At 37.6% G+C, this 13,905-nt stretch overlaps 1 protein-coding gene across 5 annotated transcripts in view; it reads left to right on the forward strand.

Annotated features, from left to right (window-relative positions):
* Nucleotides 1-320: 320 nt before the first annotated feature.
* Nucleotides 321-13,905, forward strand: part of Fkbp5 (FKBP prolyl isomerase 5) — a 111,153-nt gene continuing 97,568 nt past the window's right edge. The window contains exon 1 of one of the 5 annotated variants that reach the window (XM_027943653.2): nucleotides 321-356. The gene's annotated coding sequence lies outside the window, so the exon portion shown is untranslated. Of the gene's footprint in view, nucleotides 416-928; nucleotides 1,021-2,713; nucleotides 2,736-11,451; nucleotides 11,474-13,905 lie in introns of those variants that run through there. The other 4 variants (XM_027943652.2, XM_071613457.1, XM_027943654.2 and 1 more) reach the window with 4 other exon arrangements.

Below are 13,905 nucleotides of genomic sequence, written 5' to 3' on the forward strand. Positions count from 1 at the left end.
AAGGGATGATGTGAGGGGGTGTTGGTCAGCTTCCTGCATCCCTTTTCTGCGGCCCCCACAAAGGGCAAGGGCCAGACACGTGGCTGATGTGGGGAGGAGGAGATGCAAATGAATATGGGCGGGGTCTCATTTGCATGGATGGTGCTAGGCCACCAATCCGGACAGGCGGAGCGGCAGCCCGCGCGCCTTTTGGGGGCGGACTGACAGCCCTAGGGCCCTATGGAAGGCGGGTCCTGCGGCCGGCGGGGGCGGGACGGCGCCGGGCGCTGCCCGGGGGATTCGGGCCGGCTCGCGGGCGCTGCCAGTCTCAGGCGGCGTTGTCCGGCGCGCGGGCGGCCTGCTGGGCGGGCTGAGGGGTGAGTGGGGCGCGGGCTAGGCAAAGAGGGACGGAGCCGGCGAGCCACCGCGGCGACAGGTACAGGAGCCATGGCTGCAGGGGTGGGGCGGGCGGTCGTGGCACCCCCCAAAACCGAATTCCCTCCTTCCCGGTCCCGTCGCGGTCGCTCTCTTCCCCGCCCCCTCGCGCTTCTCCCCAACCGGAGCAGCGTGTAGGGGCGAACCGGGCCCGGGAAGCCTCGAGGTGAGCGCGCGGGAGGCCCAGCCGCACTGCGGGGTCCGTGCCGCGCCTCAGGGGCCTCGGGGCCGGGGCTCTCTCCCGGAGGCGCGGAGCGGGGCAGCGGCCGGAGCCGCTCCCCGCCCCCGCCGCGCTCCCCCTCATCGAGGCGAGGCCGGTCGCGCCCGCTAGTCCTCGGCTTTTGTTTCCCGCCCGGGTGACAGGTCTCGCTCCGGCTCTGGTTGGCGGCCCAGGACTCGCCCCAGGCCCGGCGGGCAGTGACCGCAGCGGCTCCGAGCGGGCGGCCGGACCCTCTGAGAACCGGGCGGCGCCTGAGCAGCCACGCCGCGGGCGGGAGTGAAACTTCGCCTTCCGGGACCCGGACGGCCGGAGAAGTCGAGCCCGGCTGAGCCCAGCGCCGGACGCCGCGGGCGATGGAGCCCTGCTCACCTGGCGGGCCCGGGAGGGTGAGGATAACGGAGCGTCCCGGGGTTGTTTGCCGCCTCTGCCGTGACCGGCCGATGGGTGTGGATGGGCGTTCACCGCCTTCACCTGCCGCCCTAGGACAAGTGACAGGGAACCGCATCGCCGCTCTCGGCCACTTGTTGAGGGTGTGCGTGTGAGTCGTTCTAACAGGTGATCTGCATTAGCCTAGTGCTAGCAGAAAGCCAGTTCAAAGTTGTGTTAGGGGTGCTTACTCACTTCAGACCAAGGACGTTGTAACTCCTGCCCTGTCGATTGTCTAAAAAGGTGTGCTGACGATAGTGTATCGCCTAAAAACCAGTACTGCCAATTTTTTTTGACCATCAGGGTGTAGATTGCTTTTTTTCCCTATTGATGGGCCAGGAGGAACATTTTAGTCGCATTTTAAAAATCGGGTTCTGCAGTGTTGGCGAATGGACCAAGGTACAAGTTGTAAGAGGAGAACGCAGAGCTCTAGATATCCTTCAGTGTGGCTCAGGACAGCGTGTACAGCGATTGGCCGCCATTCAGTAAATTCTGCATGAAGCATTTTGAGCTCGTGGTTTGGGATTTACTTTTTAGGAGTACGTTTCCAGTGGAATAAGGCTTAGCATTGAATGGGAGCTTTCTTTGCCTGAGAGTAGACGGGTGTGTTTATTTTCATTGTTTTTCCATTTTCTTAGGTTGTAGAAAAGGGAAAAGTTAAGGCATAATTTGGTTAAGGATTTGTAATAGTGTGTGGGAGTTCTGCCCCCCTTCTGCATTAGGGTTTTTAGAGAATATAGTAGCAGCTTTTCATGGTATCTGAATCAAAATTCAATAATTGACTTGAAAAAAATTCTTATTCTGGTGGGAAGTTCTTATTCTGTCATGCTTTCACTTACCATTTTCTGTTTGTCTCTCTCCCAACTGACCTGTGCTTAACAATCTACAATTATGGCCCTAATTGAGTGATTCTGTAGAGATAGTATATTTTGAAAATTACTTTTAAAAGGAGGCTTATAGTTAACTTGTCATTTGTGAGAAACACTTGATTTAATTTACTCTATTTTTCTTTTCTAATGTGTTATTTGTAACCATATTGCAAATGATTTATACTTCAGAGAAGTTAACTTCTCTAAGAACAAAGTTAATATTTAACCATGCTAATTTATTCAGATTTAATTGAATGGTAATTTTACCTTTTTACCATGTAGAATTAGCTAATAGTTAGTTCTCATTATTTGAGATTTAAAAAATCTAAGACAGTCTTTGTAAATTGTTTTATTTCTCTAAAACAACAAACTTTTATGTTATGAGGTCTTTGCCATTCCAACATTAACAAATGTTTTTTAATCTTTTTTTTAATTAATTTTTTTTTAGTTGTAGTTGAACAGAATATGTTTATTTTTATGTGGTGCTGAGGATCAAACCCAGTGCCTCACATGTGCTAGGTTAATTGTTCTACCACTAAATTACAACCCCAGTCCCGTTTTTTAGTCTTTAATTTTTTTAGTTATGGGAATTTTGGGTGGATTTCTTTTAGAACACAATTTTAATCAGTTGAACATGAAAAATTTAAGACTATTGGGTTAGATGACTAATTAAATCTTCAATTTTCTGTTTATATTTAGATTGGAAAAGAATGCGTATTTTGGATTTTTTAGTTTCCCAAAGTTTTCTCAGCTTAGGATGAATTAGTCCAAAGAATGAGCATCCTTTTGGAGTACCTATAGAAGAGGTTAGTGCCACAAAAGGCTGAGTTGGCTTTTGGATGGTTGGTGAGGGCAATTTGGTTGAACGATAACTTTTTCCTTCATGTTGAATGGGTTTATTCTACATAAGTATCTGGAGGGAACTTATAAGACTGGGACTTTCTTTGTTTGGGATGATTTAATTGATTCCATGATTTAACATTAATTTAAATTATTGTATGTAAACAGAGGGTTCATAATCCTTTTCCTATGATGATGATGCTTGAGTATGCCACATTATAAAGTTATAGTTCATATACTTAGTTACAAAAAAGCATATTTTAAGTTTTTAGATAGAAAAGTGCTTTCACTTAAAAGCCCAGTTTAGAATTAAATTTTTATTTATTTTTGTTCACTTTAACTTGTAGACCATATCATAAAATTATCAATTGGGCTTCTGGCTTTAGCTCAATGGTAGAGTGCTTGCCTAGCACTTTTGAGGCACTGGGTTTGATTCTCAGCACCACGTATAAATAAATAAATAAGTGTTTAAAAAATTATCAACCATATTTTAATTTCAAAATTAAGCATAAGTTGATTATCACATATATAAAAGAAAAAATTGGCACCATTTTAAAGCATCTACCCTCAGATATGGCTCATTTTGAGTTTGGAGGGCTGTTGTGGTAGTAAATTTTCTTTTTTTTTTTTTTTTTCTCTCTTTCCCTGTGGATTGACTCCTGGGCCATTATGTATGGTAGTCAAACACTACCACTGAACTACAAAAAACAAGGACTTTAAATTCAAGAATAGATCAAATGACACTGTTATAGATATTAAAACTCCTTTACATAACAGTAATATGCTTGTTGTACCTAGCATTAGGAATATCCTCTAGTCAGGTGTGATGGCGCATGCCAGTAATCCCAGTGGCTCTGGAGGCTGAGGTAGGAAGATTTGCAAATTTGAAGCCAGTCCTGGCAATTTAGTGAGGCTTTAAGTAACCTAGTGAGACCCTATTTCAAAATTTAAAAAAAAAAAGGGCTAGGGATGTTAAGCACCTTTGGTTAATGCAATGGTTAAGCACCTTTAAGCACCCTTGGGTTCAATCCCTGGTACCAAAAAAAGAAGAAGAAGAAGAAGAATATCTTCTAGCAGTTTCTGGTGGTGCATACCTGTAATCCCAGCTTGGAAAAGCTGAGGCAAGAGGATCACAAGTTTGAGGCCATCCTAGGCATCTTAGCCAGACCTTATTTCAAAAAATAAGAAGGAGGGAGAATATAGAACTCAGTGGTACAGCGCCCCCAGGGTTTAATCCCCAGTACAGCCAAAAAAAAAAAAAAAAAAAATTGTCTATAATTAATTTATGCTGAACAATTAAATATCTAACATTTTATAATCTGGAACTATTTCAACATTCCAATTTAGCTGACTAGTAATTAGATTTTTGGTTTTGATATTTCCAAAATTTTCTACAGTTTGGTTTAGTGATTGCTTTGTGGTTTGTGGTTCTGAGAATTGAACCCAGGGCCTTGTGCATGCTAGGCAAATGCTCTACCCAACCGCACTTTTGTGCATTTTTATTTTTTTAATTTAAAAAATAACTGTAGTTTTATTTTTTTGGGGGGGAGGGTGTATCTAACCCAAGGTCTCACACAAATTAGGAAAGTGTTCTACCAGTGTGCTATGTCCCCCAGCCCTACTGCATTTTAAAATTCTGACATTTTCCTGAAATATGTAAAGAAAATTAAATACGCATGCATCAAAGACTGAGTCAACAATGATATGCAGATCACAAACTACTGATTTAAAACGGCCCCTTAATGGGCTGGGGATGTGGCTCAAGCGGTAGCGCGCTCACCTAGCATGGTAGCGCGCTCACCTAGCATGCGTGCGGCCTGGGTTCGATCCTCAGCACCACATACAAACAAAGATGTTATGTCCGCCGAAAACTAAGAAATAAATATAAAAAAAAAATAAATAAAAAAAATAAAACGGCCCCTTAAGTGTGATTTAATTTGCAAATAAGATATTTACTGTGTAAAAAGCAGTTCTGCAAATGAGACAGGTAAAAATGATTGATTGCAGGGCCATATATTTTAACAGGTTATCAACAGATTGTAGCTAATAGATTACTATATTCTATTTATTTTATTTTCCCATACTGGAGATTGAACCCAAGTACTTTTTACCACTGAGCTGCATCTCAGCTCTTTTTATTTTTTATTTTGAGACAAGGTCAGGCTAAGTAGCTGAGGCTGGTCTCAAACTTGTGATCCTCTTGCCTCAGCCTTCTGAGTTGCTGAAATTATAGGTGTGAACCACCATGCCTGGCTCTAAAGGTAGTTTAGCAACATTTAGAACACTAAAATTTCAGTACTCAAAATAAGTTGTATGTCTTACAATTTGTTATGAGAACTGACTTGCATTTTGTGCATAATTCCTTATAGTCTTTTGGATTTGGTTAATGAGAGTGAAGGACCACCAGAGGGAGTGTGGGGTCTGCACATTTGGTGTATTTGTTTTTCATCCTTGGTGTGAAAGCAAAACATTAAAAAAAAAAAAAAAACCATAAAATTTTATTTTAGTTCTCTAGTACAATCAGGCAAACCATATTGAAAGTTGGGGAATTAAGCCAATAGGAGTTGTTATAAAAGTCAAAGCTTAATCAAGGCTATTTTTCTTCTTTTAAAGAAAGGTACAGTTATTAGAAAAATGAAAATGGTGTATTTTCAGAGTGAAATAATGGATTTTTAAGTAAACAGTCACACATCTGTGAAAGCTAGGGAACATCCAAATTCTGAATATTTTTTTTTCAGATTAAAAATGTAGTACATTTGAATTTTATGTTTTTTATACTCATTTTTTTTTTTTTGAACGAGGAATAAAAGATGAAGAAAGATCAAAGACTAGAAGAGGATTGTTTTATCCCATTTGTAGTTTCAGATTCCTTTTTAAGGCAATGGTAAATTTCTAGAATTGTTTGTAGTAGTCAATTTTGGCAATTGATTGATTATATTAAATGAGCTGCTGAACATGGGCATCTGATTATCAAAAACAGGGTTGCAAATTTCAAATTGATCTCTTAAAAATCAGATTGTGTATATTTATTACTGTTCTTATCTCTGGGGAATTAAAGAAATTTCTCTTGTCAGCTGAAAATTACAGTAGAATTGAGAGTCAAAATGTTGCTGTCACAGACAGTGCTGAAGTCAATCACTATTTGGAATAGAGAAAACATCCTAGAGATTAAGTCTTTATCAGAATATATGCTGAATGTGTGTGGGATGTTCTTTACCCATGTTAAATATTAACTAGTGAAATTATTTGCATGTTTAATTTTTTGAAAAAGCAAGACAATAAAGTCTTGTAATCTTTTCTTAATTTTTTTTTTTTAGTTGTTGATGTAACTTTATTTTTTATTTATTTATATGTGGTGCTGAGGATTGAACCCAGTGCCTCACACATGCTAGGTAAGAGCTCTGCCACTGAGCCATAACCCCAGCCCCAAGTCTTGTAATCTTAACACATATTTTGAGTTTTGTCCTTAGCATGAAAAAATTATTGTGTAATGGATGGTAACATGGGAGGTTTTGAGTTTGGGAAGAGATATTTGTTATAAGAAATACTGTTTCATTGAATTTAACAGGCTAATTTACATGGAGAGAAGTTTGTTTCTCTTTTGAATTGTTCTTAGGTAAAACATAAACTTATTAAGAAAAACTTAATATCTTTGATTAATTTTTACTATGAACTTAATTTTAATTTCTTTTAAAATATCTTTGTTGGTCTTAGGTGGACTTCTCAGAATTATTCAAGTTCATGTTATATACACACATGTGTGTAAATATCAGATGTCTATTTTTGCATCATCTATAACTAATATTTATATATAAACACACATTATAGTTGCTATATGTATAGTTGTATTTATAACTATCTATCCATACTGCTTTATTTCCCAGGCTTATTTGTATGTGAAACTTCTTTTTTTTCCCCTTTTCAATGAAATATTGCTATACCAGAAGCAATAAAGTATGTTTACAAAAAGACTGGTACAAGGTTTGGGGTTGTGGCTCAATGGTAGAGCAGTTGCCTAGCACGTGTGAGGCCCTGGGTTCGAATCTCAGCACCACATATAAATAAATAAAGGCCCATTTACAACTAAAACAAATGTAATTTTAAAAAAGGACATGTACAAAATGTTCATAGCAGCTTTTTCACAATAGGAATGAACTACTGATTCACACAATAAATAGAGCAATGTCAGAAATATTGTTCATAGCAAGAGAACACAGACGAGTTCAGACATAGATGAGTGTATACTGTATGATACTGTTTATGAAAAATACAAGAACAGACAAAACTAAGGTATGATGGAAATCAGAATAGTGTTTGCCTCTGGGTAGGAGCTGTGATTGACTGGAAAGGGACACAAGGAAGCTTTCTGGAGTGATGAAAATGTACTTTAGAATGACACGGGTGATAGAAATTCATGTGTATATTTTTGGGCAACTTATTATATCATTTTTAATCTGTGGAAAGTATAAGACTAGTATAAGGAACTTCTGCAAACCTTTATTCATATTCACCAATTATATAAATTTGTTCAGTTATTAAGCTGAGTTTTTAAGATCTGTGCATTTTATGATATGTAAGTCTTTAATAAAAAGGGAAAAAGCTAAAAACTATTGAAGATTAGGAGAAATATTTTAATGTCTGAAAAAAGTGAAATACCTCAATTAGGAATTAGCCAGTTGCTTAATAATGATGAAACAAAAGAATCATTTGAGTGTCTGTGCATACATGTTTTTATACTGCTTTTCACTCAAGTTTTATGACAACTTGTTTCTGTTGGAAGAAACAGGATTCTGAATATGATTTAAGTAGAACTGCCAGTGAGGAAACCCTGCTTTGTTATTTTATGCATGTTCACCTAGGGAATGAGACTGATACTTAGCAATAGCTTTCTGGGAATCAAAGGTGGTGATTATTGCTGTTTAAGAGTGTAGGTTTTGCGTAGACATATATCCTTTTTACTGTTCTGGAGCTTATTAGTCAAGAAGAGGAGGCAGACAAATCTGGTTGTCATTTTTGGGTGGTGCTATTTATCATAGGAAATGTTGGTGCCCCAAACCCTAGAAACCATTCATGATCATTGGTGAGTGGTGAATCTGCTGCTCTCTCCTAGTATTAATGCTTCCATGTCCTAAGTAGTGTGATTTGATTTAAACTACGTCTATTTAAATCATAATTTAAGCAATGATAATTATTTTAAAAATGAACTTTTCCCCTCTACTTATTATTTTGTATAATTTTTAATATATGTTCATTACAATTTAGGATTAGGTATAATTTATGGATAGGTTTGCTTTTTAAAAATCTAACTTTTTTGCATCTGTATCAGATTATTTATTAGAGCGGTAGATGTTTGAAGTAACTGGAGGGCTAACCGAATGCTTCAAGATGTAAGAATTGATATTGAAGGTAAATATTTTGACCTTCTTAATCAGAACCACACACACACAGCCTATACATACTTCAGCAAAGACTTAAGTTTAATGAAGAAAAAAAATGACATGTCTAAAATCAATCAACATGAATAAAAGGACCTTTTCCATTTAATGAACATATTCTTGTTCCTCTGAAGTGACAGACTAGGTCTTTTCTCCGTTCTATACACAGTAAATTTTATTGGTTTATCAAGAATGAAGCAAGCATTGTTTGAAAAGTATTTATTGTCTACTAGAATTTTATTTTTGATTGTTAGACTTACCTATTGATAGAATTTTGAAAATATTTGTATGTAGTCAGATACTTTTATTATGATAGTTTCCCATATGTACAAAACTGGAGAAAAGAGTATAAAGAACCTCTATATTCCTGCTCTCCAGATTCATTAGTGAACTTTCATGTACCCATTCCCCAGAATCATTAATTCTGGGTATTTTAGTTGAAGTGCTTTTTTTTTAACCTTTAATTAATTAATTAATTTTCTCCTCAAATATTTATTTAGTTGTAAATGAACACAGAGTATCTATTTATTTTTATGTGGTGCTAAGGATCAAACCCAGTGCCTCAAACGTCCTAGGCAAGCAAGCGCTCCACCACTGAGCCACACCACAGCCCCTGAAGTACTTTTTTAAAAAAAATATTTATTTATTTGTTTTTTAGGTGTAGATGGACACAACACAATGCCTTTATTTTTATGTGGTGCTGAGGATTGAACCCAGGTCCCGCCCTTGCTAGGCGAGCGCTCTACCGCTGAGCCACAATTCCAGCCCTCCCTGAAGTACTTTTTAAAATGGTTAAATTCTGTTGGGGCTGGGGTTGTGGCTCAGTGGTAGAGCACTTGCCTAGCATGTGTGGAGCCTGGGTTTGATCCTCAGCACTACATAAAAATAAACAAATAAAATAAAGGTATTGTGTCCATCTACAACTAAAAAAAAATGGTTAAATTTTCACAAATATTGTAAAATAGTGGTAATATGGGAATACCAGATTTTTCTGGTTTTTTTCCCCTTCCCTTTTATTATAAATTTAAAAATCGTGTTCTAGTTCAGAGATTTGACTTCAGACAAATAGTAATTATAAACCTACTTTAGCTTGTTTCTGTTAATTCATAATCTGAAATTTAAAAAAATTTAAGCTTCTCATTACAATAAATTGGTCCAAATGCACTATCTCTGTAGAATAGAGTACTGCTCACCTGGCAAGTTATTTCTGATATACTATCTGAGGAATGTAGTTGTCTAAATGTTCTTCTTTAATCTTTCTTTCTCTACAACCTCAATCATCAGAGTGCTCTAACATCCCTTTTAGGTCCCAAATCAATTATATTGTTGTCTAAACTTGAGGTCTAAGTTTTCACATACTTCTTGAAAGAAAATATATTTAAATACCATCTCTCCAGCAGCTGTATACCGCATCATCCTTTCCCCTTTCTCCAGCCCAAACACCTCTCTTTCCTCCTCTTCCCTCTTTAGCTATTAACAACTTCATTATTCTTTAAAAAATTTTTTTTTTAGCTGTAGATGGACAACTTTATTTTATTTATTTATTTTTATGTGGTGCTGAGGATTAAACCCAGAGCCTCACACATGCTGGGCAAGCTCTCTACCACTGAGTAACAACTCCAGCCCTAACTTCTTCATTATTCTTACTGGTCATTTTTTACCCTTCCTTTACTTCTCAAACTCAGTGAGTAATTAAATTTGTTTGTTCTTTTTGAATCCTTTTGTCCCTTTCATTTTCACTATACTTGTCCTAATTTGATTAACATGTTTTAATAGGAAGTTATCCCTAATTTACAGTGAACTTCATACATATCAAAATTAAGGTATGTTCCTGAAGTAAAATAAGACATTTTTTTTCCCTTCCAGATAAAGCTTCAGTTAGCCTTATAGGCAGACATAGAATTTTTAAAGCTGAGATAATAATTATATTTATACCAAGGTGATAAGGAAGAATGCCAAATCACTCATGTCAAATGACCTGGTGAATGGTGGCTAACAGGTCCTACAGTTTATCAGGGTTTTGAGCACCAAACGATCTTAGACCACAGGTGTGGTCCATGATGACTACCTTCTAGCCTCAAATATCTACAAGGGCTTTGCAGTGGGAGAAATTCTGAATTGAATGTATATAACATATTTTCAGAACTTTCTAGTGTTTTTATGGCAAAAAGTACAGGTTTGTTGGCCTACCTGATGTCTCTTCTCTTTGTTCCATATATCCTGGCCAAGACACTAAAAATCCACTTGTGTTAAAAGTGACACGATACTCAATTTCTTTACCTCGCCTTCTCTATAGTTTCTGGAATTGAAGTTTGTTAGAAAGATGGGAGCCTGAGGTTAGTCAGAAGTGGGTCAGGTCTAGTTGTACATACCTGTAACCCCAGGTACTCAGGAGGCTGAGACAGAAGAATCTCAAATTTGAGGCCAGTCTGGGCAACTTATAGAGACCCTTATAGAGATCCTATCTCAAAATAAAAAGGACTGAGGATATAGCTCAGTGGTAAAGCATCTCTAGGTTTAATCCTTAGTGTCCCCTCCTTTTGCCCACTCAAAATAGAAAGGAGATGCCAGGCTCTGTGGCGCATGCCTGCAATCCCAGCAGTTTAGGAGACTGAGGCAGGAGGATTGCAAGCTCAAAGCTGCCTCAGCAAAAGTAAGGCGCTAAGCAACTCAGTGAGACCCTGTCTCTAAATAAAGTACAAAATAGGGCTGGGGATGTGCATGCTCAGTAGTCAAGTGCCCCTGAGTTCAATCCCTGGTACCAAAAAAAAAGGAGAAAATAAATGATATCATTATATTTCCCACCTGTAGCTGTCCAACATTCTGGGTTCTTAGGCTCCTTCTTTCTGTATAGATTGTAGTTTATCAGCTGGCTTGAATTTGGTGTTTATGGAGATCTGTCTTCCTTCTGCTCTTCAGTAAAGTATTTGAATTTCTTCCTGGTAGGAAATAAGACCCAATTTAAGATTACTGAGTTTGGAGATATGAAAATAAAAAGTTACATGTCTTGTTCTTTATTTATTTATTTTTATTATTATTATTATTATTATTATTTTTTTTTTTTTTTTAGAAAGAGAGAGAGAGAGAGAGAGAATTTTAATATTTATTTTTTAGTTTTCGGTGGACACAACATCCCTGTCTGTATGTGGTGCTGAGGATCGAACCCGGGCCGCACGCACGCCAGGCAAGCGCGCTACCGCTTGAGCCACATCCCCAGCCCACATGTCTTGTTCTTGATAACACAGAATATCTGGTAATTGTCATCCAAGGTAACTATAAATTATGTGGGGATTCTGAAATGCATATGTAGAAATTTATGGTTATTAGGGTGGAAAAGGAAGAAAAAATACCATTTCTAGGAAGTCTGGTGAGTTAGGAATAGATACTGGAATGAGATTCAGATGTGTTGCTATGAAGTAGCTGTATGATCTTGGGATTAAAGTAACCTAGCCATTCTGGGCTTTAGTTTTAACTATAAAATGAGTGGGTTGGATTAAATAGTGTCTCAAGGTCCTTTTGCAGCTCTGCTATTCTGAATAGTTTACTGAGGGAAAAAACAAAACAAAACAAAAACAACTCTTCCTAATGTAGCTGTTGTTCCTAGCTAATAATTTTTCAATTAACATTTCACATACAGTTTTTTGTTTCCATTAGAGGTTAGGAAAAGAAAGCAATCAGCATTTATAAACTGGATTAGCTTTAATTGTTTTTATTTGTATTTCTTCACTGAATTTATTCTGCACTCTTAATTGCACCTTCTATTTGTGTCTATATTCCTGCTTTTCTTATCTTTGCTCTACAGTGTGACTTTCCAGTATTCCTTTTCTCTGCTTCTTCTTGGTGTTGCTTTTTTTTATAACTGTCCTTCATTATTCATATTTTATTATTTGCATGGAATTCATCAGATAGACCCTTGAGTCCAAGTTATTGCTAATTTAAATTCAGATGTCCCAGTAGTTGATAGGATTAGCAAGAGTCCTTCTACTCTATAATACAACAAATAGAAAGATGAGTTCTAGGGTAGAGGGAGTGGGTAATCCTGGAGGGAGGAGTGGTATAGAAGAGAATTTCTAAGAACTAAAAAAAAAAAAAAAAAAAAAATTGCCCCTAAACTGTAAGTTAAAATCTGAAGTTTTTTTTTTTAATATTTATTTTTTAGTTTTAGGTGGACACAATATATTTATTTAATTTTTATGTGGTGCTGAGGATTGAACCCAGTGCCTCACACCTGCTAGGCGAGCACTCGACCTCTGGGTCACAACCCCAGCCCCAAAATCTTAAGTTTTAATGATGGTGACTCTGCTAGTGGTATCAGTTTGGTCCTGAAGTCTTGATGGAGTGTGAGTTTCTTGGAGGCAGCAACTATGAATCCTGTATTAAGTACAGCTAAAGTACTGCTGCTGAGTAAATTTAAGTTGAATGGTTATTTTCAAGATTTATGGTAGACTGTTATGTTGCACTTTTGGAATTTGAATCTTATCGTTACCATGGTGATACTAGACAAGATAGTTTCTTTAAGCTTCAGCTTCCTTATCCTCTATATGGAGAAGGGTCAAGAATAATACCTGTCACTTAGCTCAGTATCTGGTGTGTGTTTTCAATAACTATTAAGTACTATTTAGTTTTATTAATAAGCACTGCTGTGTTCCAGATACTAAGTTCTGTTAGTTTAAAATAGTATTACAAAGTAAATAAGAAAAGATAGAACGTATGCACAAAGATAAATAAACTGGATCCCATGGTAAATGACAAGTGAGTGGTTTACTTAATGGCCTAAGAGGCAAGAATAATTGCTAAGTAGATGAGAATTTCAAGAAGGTGACAGAACTTGACCTGAGTGTTGAAGACTAATTAGCAAGTTGACAGGCTACTTGGAGCCAGACTGTGTCAATCCTAGCTCTGTTACCGTGTAATTTTAAGCAAGTTATTTAACCTCCCTCCTAGGATTATTGAGAGAATTAAATTAGTTAATGCTTGTAAAATATTTAGAACAATACCTTATTAGAACTTGATGAATTATTAGGTTGAGAAGGGAATATGTGTTTCAGATCGAACATTGAATGATAGGGGAGAGATAATCTAAGTTCCTTTGAAATGAGGAAGCCAAATTGGCTAGACGGATAATCTGTTGGAAAATAGTGGGTGATTATATTGGAGCAGAATTATGAATGATTAAGCCAGGGAGTGTGATATCTCTCTCCATATATACTGAGAAAACTTGAAAAGATTTCTTAGGTTATTTAGCAAGGCCCCTTGTATGTTACAGATCACACTTCTAAGTCTGCATCTCTAGCATTTCTCACTGTCTTTCTGGATAAACAAATGACTTATATTCAAGTTAATTTTGACAGTGATGCTCATGATTTTGTATCCTGCACCATAATGCCTTTTTTTAATCTGTCCTCGTTTCTTTTTTTTTAAATTAGTTACAGATGGACATAATACCTTTATTTTATTTATTTATGTGGTGCTGAGATTGAACCCAGTGCTCCACGCATGTGAGGCAAGTGCTCTATCACTGAGCCACAACCCCATGTTTGTGTCTAACTTTTTTTCTTCGTGTCCTAGTTATTTACATAATCCTCACTCCTTTTCTCCACAATCTAATAGATTTTTGTTGCTGCTTGCCTTTTTGTTTTCTATACATACAATGTAAACCCTATTTCATAAAGCCACAAAGAAGAGATGAAGAAAGGAAATA

The sequence above is a fragment of the Marmota flaviventris genome, chromosome 6 (assembly GCF_047511675.1).
Source record: "Marmota flaviventris isolate mMarFla1 chromosome 6, mMarFla1.hap1, whole genome shotgun sequence".
Lineage (NCBI taxonomy): Eukaryota > Metazoa > Chordata > Mammalia > Rodentia > Sciuridae > Marmota > Marmota flaviventris.